Below are 7,913 nucleotides of genomic sequence, written 5' to 3'. Positions count from 1 at the left end.
TACAAAATAGGAAGGAGAAGGCAAAACGGAGCTTTAAAGAAACTGGTATCTACGCGAACGCATGGACGAAGCGATCGCGTGCCAAGCACGAATCAGCAGCGACGTGGCCGCATGACTGACGCGACCGCGCGACTTAAGCAGAACGCACATGACGTGGTCGCATGACTGACGCGACCGCGTGGCAAGGAAAAGCTCCAAATGACGCGACCGCGTGACCCACGCGGACGCGTGACAGAGGCCATGCACCAGAAATTGCAGAAAACGCTCATAGCGATTTCCGAAGCCCTTTTTGGCCCAGATCCAAGTACAGACAGCATAGACCAGAGGTTATAAAGTGTGGGAATGCATCCATTCAAAGAGAGCTCGCATATATTTTACTTTTCAATGATTTAGATTTAGTTGAGAGGGAGATCTTCTCCTTTCTCTCTTTTAGGATTAGAATTTAGGATTTCTTCTTGCTTTAAGAGTGACTTTCAATCCAGGTTTTACGTTCCTTTGTTTTAGCTTCCTTTTACTTTTATTTATTCCAGCACTTGAATTGATCAGTGAATTTATGAATTTCTTCCATGTTATAGATTGTTATCTGAATTAATAATATTTGAGGTATTTTCAGTTTATGATTGTTCTCTTTGATTTAAGTTACCATTGCATCCTATCTAAGGATATTTTTATTATTCCAGCAATTTTATTTTTCCCTTTTTGGCCCTGGTTAAGAATTCAGTAACTCAACAGTTATTAAACTCAACATAACTGATAATCGTTATCTTGGTAATTGAGCTGAACTTAAGTAATCCCAACCTTTTCTTAGGAATTAAATAGGATTCAAAGGTCAATTTAATTAGTCCCTTGACTTTCCGCTGCCCTAGTACAGGTTGATCAAGTGGAGTTTAGATTCAACTTTCATTATAGTTTAGAGAGATAACTACGTTGGACCTCCAACTTCTCTTACCTTGCTAAAAGTCTGTTTTACAGTATTTATTTATTTTAATTGCTATTTACTTTACTTGTCATTTAAATTACTTGCTTCTGATCTTCTAAACCCTGATTACAACCTTTATAGCCAATAATAAGAACATACTTCCTCGCAGTTCCTTGAGAAGACGACCCGAGGTTTGAATACTCGGTTAACAATTTCTAAAGGGGTTTGTTACTTGTGACACCCAAAACGTTTGTATGAAAGGACTTTTGAAGGTTTAGAAACTATACTTGCAACGAAGATTTATCCGCAAATTTCTAGACCACGCAAAAGTTCCTCTCATCAGTTATTCAGGATATAACCAAATAGTGGTTGATCCCAGAGATCAAGAGAAAACCTCATTCACTTGCCCATATGAAGTGTTTGCCTACAGGCGCATGCCATTTGGGCTATGTAATGCACCTGCGACTTTCCAACGCTGCATGCTTTCTATCTTTTCAGATATGATAGAAAAATTCATTGATTTTTTTATGGATGATTTCTCGGTATTCGGAGATTCCTTCCCTAGTTGCCTACATCACCTCGCCTTGGTATTGAAAAGATGACAAGAGACCAATTTGGTCTTGAACTGGGAGAAATGTCACTTTATGGTGACAAGAGGAATAGTCCTTGGTCACAAAGTTTCTAACCAAGGCATTGAGGTTGACAGAGCTAAAGTAGAACTTATTGAAAAACTGCCTCCACCTAGTGATGTCAGGGCAATTAGGAGCTTTTTGGGGCATGCTGGTTTTTACAGAAGGTTTATTAAAGATTTTTCAAAGATAGCCAAGCCCTTAAGCAATCTCCTTGTATCTGATACACCATTTATCTCTGATGAAACATGCATGTTAGCCTTTGAAAATTTGAAAATGAGGTTGTCCTCTGCTCCTATCATTTCCCCACCTGATTGGAATTTACCGTTTGAATTGATGTGTGATGCATCTGATTTTGCAGTTGGGGCAGTGTTAGGACAGAGGAAAGATAACTTAGTCCATGTGATATACTATGCTAGCAAAGTCCTTAATGATACTTAAAGAAATTATACCACTACTGAAAAGGAGTTACTAGCAATAGTTTTTGCATTTGACAAGTTTAGATCATACCTCATTGGTGCTAAAGTGATTGTTTTTACAGATCACACAGCATTTAAATATTTTTTTGCCAAGCAAGAATCAAAACCAAGACTAATAAGATGGATCTTATTGCTGTAGGAATTCAATATTGAAATCAGAGACAAGAAAGGAGTGGAGAACAAGGTAGCAGATCACCTATCCAGGATTCCTCATGATAAAGGTGGAACACCTGATACAAGTGTGAACGAGTTCTTCCCTGATTATATGTTGATGATAGTTCACAAAGCACCATGGTTCGCAGACATTGCCAACTTCAAGGCAACTGGGGCATTGCCTCCAGAGATCAATAAACATCAAAAAAGGAAGCTCATGAATGATGCAAAGTACTTTGTCTGGGATGAGCCATATCTATTCAAGAAGTGTTCAGATGGAATCCTTAGAAGATGTGTTTCGGAAGAAGAAGGACGAGAGGTCCTATGGAATTGCCACGGCTCATGCTATGGAGGCTACTTTGGAGGGGATAGAACTGCAGCTAAGGTGTTACGAAGCAGATTCTTTTGGCCCACCCTTTTCAAGGATGCCAAAGAACTAGTAAAGAGCTGCAATGAATGCCAAAGATCTGGAAACTTGCCCAAAAGAAATGAGATGCCACTAAATTTTATCTTGGAACTGGAATTGTTTGATGTGTGGGGAATCAATTTCATGGGACCATTCCCAACCTCATATGCAAACAAATACATCTTGGTAGCAGTGGATTATATTTTCAAGTGGGTAGAGGCTATTGCAACCCCAACGAATGATAACAGGGTAGTCATGAACTTCCTCAGGAAGAATATCTTTAGCCGGTTCAGAGTCCCACGAGCACTTATCAGTGATGGAGGGAGCCATTTTTGTAACAGACCTCTAGAAGCTCTTCTCCTACGATATGGGGTAAAACACAAGGTAGCCACACCTTACCATCCCCAAACAAGTGGACAAACTGAGATATCCAACAGAGAGCTAAAGAGGATTCTGGAAAAGACTGTGGGTGCATCAAGAAAGGATTAGTCGAAGAAGCTGGATGATGCTCTTTGGGCATACAGAACAGCATTCAAAACACCACTTAGAATGTCCCCATATCAACTAGTGTATGGGAAAGCTTGTCATTTACCACTGGAGCTGGAACACAAAGCTCTCTGGGCTATCAAGATACTAAATTTTGACAACATTGCTGCTGGCGCAAAGAGGATCTTGCAGCTGCAAGAGATGGAGGAATTCAGGTCACAAGCCTATGAAAATACCAAGATGTATAAAGAGAAGGCAAAGAGAAGACATGACCTGCATCTTGCACCCAGGAGTTTCGAAAAGGGGCAGCGAGTACTCCTTTACAATTCCAAATTGAGACTATTCCTAGGAAAACTCAAATCAAGGTGGTCCAGACCTTTTCTTGTCACAAAAGTTTCACCTTATGGACACATCGAAATCATGGATGAAGGTTCAGAGAGGACTTTTACAGTGAATGGACAAAGACTCAAGCATTATCTGGGCAATATGGGGGAAAACCCCAGAGTAAAGTATCATCTCAAGTAATTGAGGACTTATCGAGCTAGCGACGATAAAAGAGCGCTCTGTTGGGAGGCAACCCAACCTCAGGTAGTTTCCTTTTCATTTTTATTTCAATAAAGATCACAAGTTGTTTCCCGTGTATTGTAAGGAGCTAAGTTTGGTGTTCCACACCAGAACAATCCAAGGGTGATAGTGTAATTCTAAGTTTGGTGTTCCACCAAAGGACATTAGTTAGGATTACACCCCATTCCCAAAACACATTGCTAGCTCCAACCAACCAAGGGAAACCACTTAGATGTAGTTAGACTTTAGTAATAATTGTTGTGTTAACAACAAGATATGAGGTTCTCTGCATATATGCAATGTTTTGTACTGGGCAAGGAACTAAGTTTGGTGTTCACACACCAAATTAAGTTCAAAAGCCACAAGCATACATGCAAGCTAACTATGTCTCAAGTGCTTTGGGAACAAGCAACTTCCAATAACTTTGCAGGAATCTTATGAGGAAATGGTGCACCTTCACCCAAGGAAGTGAAGTAGCAAGGACTAGGATGATGACAAAGAAAGAGGGCAACTAGAAATCATCACCCGAAGGTTGTATTGTTACTTAATTTCATTATACTCAGAATTGTTGAAAATTGGAAGTCCGAATGCACTTTTGATCAATAGTTACTCGTAGTTGGAACCTTTTTCAATTCTGTCTTTTAAGTTTTTGTGTTGAAGAGGTCTATGTGTGCTAGTCTTTATGTCACTACATCCTTACTTTGCTTACTTTTATGCTTGTCCCTTTGAATCAAATGAAAAAGAGAATGAATGTTTTACAAAAGACCAGAGTGGAGTTCATACTATGGAGTAAGTTCATGAGTTTATGGTATAGTCATAAGTTAGCTAAGTTGGTTCAACCACAAGGTGGGAGGACAACTATCTGTCATGAATACTATGCTTGAGACACACCCCATGAGACTAGCTAAATAAGAAGATCCTAATAAGAAAAAGGAAAAGAACAATAAAGGTTGAAAAATAAAAGAAAATGTCTGAAAGCCAGAAATGAACCTAAATTGCTATGCATGAAACCACCATAAAACCAGGGACATGACTTCCACAAGAATGACTAATTTCTCTTGGCATTCCATTCATCATTCTCTTGTTCCAGTACTTGCTTAGGGACAAGCAAGCTTTATGTTTGGTGTTGTGATGCCAGGGCATTTTGGCCAATTTCACTGACCTTTTCTTTACTGTTTTTAGGGTAGTTTCATGCATTTCCTTAGGAAATAAGCTAGTTTTGGGTAGATATTCACTTATATCTTGATTCAAGCATACATTGTGCACTTTACATGATTTCATGAGGATTTTGCATGAATTTAATGACAAATTGGATGTTGCATTTCCCATGACTTGGACTAGAACTTTGATGCACTTTATTGCTTGATTTTAGGACAAAGGAAGCAAAGAAGAACCACATTAGTGGCTACGTTAGTTACACTAACGTTAACACTAACGTGGAATGGGAGTAACTTGCAAATTTAATGAGAAAAGTAATTGCCAATAACGCTCTCGAAGCCATCGTTGCCCACGTTAAGAGTCACGTTAACTAAGTTAACGTGAACTCTAACGTGGAAGAAAGGAAATGGAGCCAACGTTAGTGACACTTAACATTATCACTAACGTTGGACCAAGCTCATAACTGGCCACGTTAGTTGCCACGTTAACTTAGTTAACGTGGCCTCTAACGTTAAGAAGTAAAGGGGAAGCCAACGTTAGTGACATTCAACTTTATCACTAACATTGGCCAAGTCACAATAAGCCACGTTAACTCCCACGTTAACCTAGTTAACGTGGAAGCTAACATGAAGAAACAAGGTGGTCGACAACGTTAGTGACACCAAACATTGTCACTAACGTTGGAATGAGCCCACACAAGCCACTATGAGCCACGTTAACTCCCACGTTAACTTAGTTAACGTGGAAGCTAACGTGGATAAGGGAATGATGAGCCAACGTTAGTGACACTCAACTTTATCACTAATGTTGGAGATGGCTAGCATGGCCACGTTAGAAGCCACGTTAACCTAGTTAACGTGGACTTTAACGTGAGAAATAGGGACACATTGGAACGTTAGTGACAATGGTAAGTGTCACTAACGTTCTCGAAGGTTGGCAAGCCTACGTTAAAAGAGCCACGTTAACTAAGTTAACGTGGACTCTAACGTAGGGAAGGGGGAGACTTCTCAACGTTGTTGGGAAAGGCAAGTCCCAATCACGTGTGCGAAGGACAAAGAAGCAACGTTAGTGGCAACGTTTGTGCCACTAACGTTGAAGATAACGTGGCTCTTACTTGGGTGAGGAACGTTAGTGAAAAAGGTGATTGTCACTAACTTTCTCGAACCCATATTTTCACTGAACGTTAACACCACTAACGTCCTGAGCTAAAGTCTCTGCCCACTTCACACTTTCTCTCTGCAAGTAAAGCCAAGCCCAATGAAGAAGAGAACTGCTTCAAACTCAAGATCCAAAGGCCCATACCCAAGACTTGAAGAGCCAACTAGAAGAACAGAAGAGTAGTATATATAGGAGTAACTTTGAATTAAAATGAGAGTTAGAAATTATAGGGAGCCTCTGGGCATAGAATTACTCTCTGCATTTACTTTCTCTGCACTTCTAGTTTCATCATGTATTCTCCATCTTTGTTTTCATTTTCCAGAGCTATGAACAACTAAATCCCTTTCATTGGGTTAGAGAGATCTGTTGTAATTTGATGGATCAATACTAGTTTTCATTATTCTTCTTCTATCTTTTCTCTTGATTTTACTTGAAAGCTTTCGATCTTCAGCCAATTGGGTAGTTATCTTGGAAAAGAAGCTATTCATACTTGGATCTCTTCTGAACCTTGAAAGACGAATGAAGAGATCATGCTAGAAATGCTTTCTCATGCTGGACCAAATTGGGTTTGGATGGATATGTGACTATAATCCTCTCAACACTTGATTTGGGAAATGCATGTGGTATAATCAGTGACCATACTTCATCTCTTCTCATGAGCAATTGACCAAGGAATTGGCTATTGATCAAGATTTGAGAGATTGAATTACAAGAAATTGTAATTCGATCACTTAAGATTGCCAAGGAGATCAATGAGTGCATTGATTGAGGAAGAGATGAAAATGAAATTGATCCGGAGAATGCAACATCTCCTAAGCCCAATGAACTCCCCATTTCTGATCTTACCCATTCTCTTTAATTTCTGTCATTTACTTTTATGAGCAATTACCCCATCCCCATTTAAGATTCTGCAATTTACTTTCCGTCATTTACATTCAGCTTTTTATTTCTAGCATTTACTTTTCTGTTATTTACTTTCCCGCCATTAAATTTTTTGCAATTCTCAACTCAAATTCTGATTTGCTCAACTAGAACATTCCTCTAATTAAAGTTGCTTGATCAATCAATCCCTGTGGGATTCGACCTCACTCTATTGTGAGTTTTTACTTGACGACAAATTCAGTACACTTACCGAAGGAAAATTTGTTACGAGACAAGTTTTCCGTGCATCAGTTATTTTACTAACAGTTACAGAAATATCACGTTTAACCTCTTCAATTTTTTATTCCATTAATCTATGATTTTAATTTTTTTTACCTTTTTTCAATTTTTTTACTTATATTTCTAATTCTGGATGCGTTTCTTTGTATGGAATAATTATTTGAATGAATTTTTGAGCTTCCTGAACTAGATATAATGACTATGCCAAAGATTGATTTTTGGTGCCATATATGAAAGAAGAAAAAGAATAAATGAAATATAAAGAAGTGTTCGATCAGGGGTGATAAATAGTTTTTTATGGATTTTATCGTTTTGCATTGGGTATGTTTTTTGTAACAACCCTAATTTTTGAAAATCAAATAATTAGTTATTTGTGATTTATTATATTTGTTGATGATTTTATTTTAAGAAAATTATTTTACTAAAGGTAATTAAATAGAATTCCACGATAATTGGAGTTTAAATTAACTAGAATTTTATTAGAATTTTTATTATAAATGAATATTTCACATTGAAAAATATGAAAGAATTGTATTATTTAATTTAATTAACTTTTGTAACGAATAATTTATGAATTAATTTGAGTTCCTTATTTTTTGAAAATAATATGTTAAGAATGATCAAATTAATTTTATAAATATTGAGTTTAAGCTGATTAACATTCTTGCATAATTTTAGTATAATTGGTTATTTTATAAATTAAAATTAAAGTTTCGGTGATAGAAAAATAATTAAAAGTTATATCATTTAATTTAAATAGTTAATATTTTGAGTTTAAACTATATTTTATAAAATGCGGT

Source organism: Arachis ipaensis, chromosome B10 (assembly GCF_000816755.2).
Source record: "Arachis ipaensis cultivar K30076 chromosome B10, Araip1.1, whole genome shotgun sequence".
Lineage (NCBI taxonomy): Eukaryota > Viridiplantae > Streptophyta > Magnoliopsida > Fabales > Fabaceae > Arachis > Arachis ipaensis.
The sequence above is the reverse complement of the archived record's forward strand: the minus strand, read 5'-3'. Positions refer to the sequence as shown.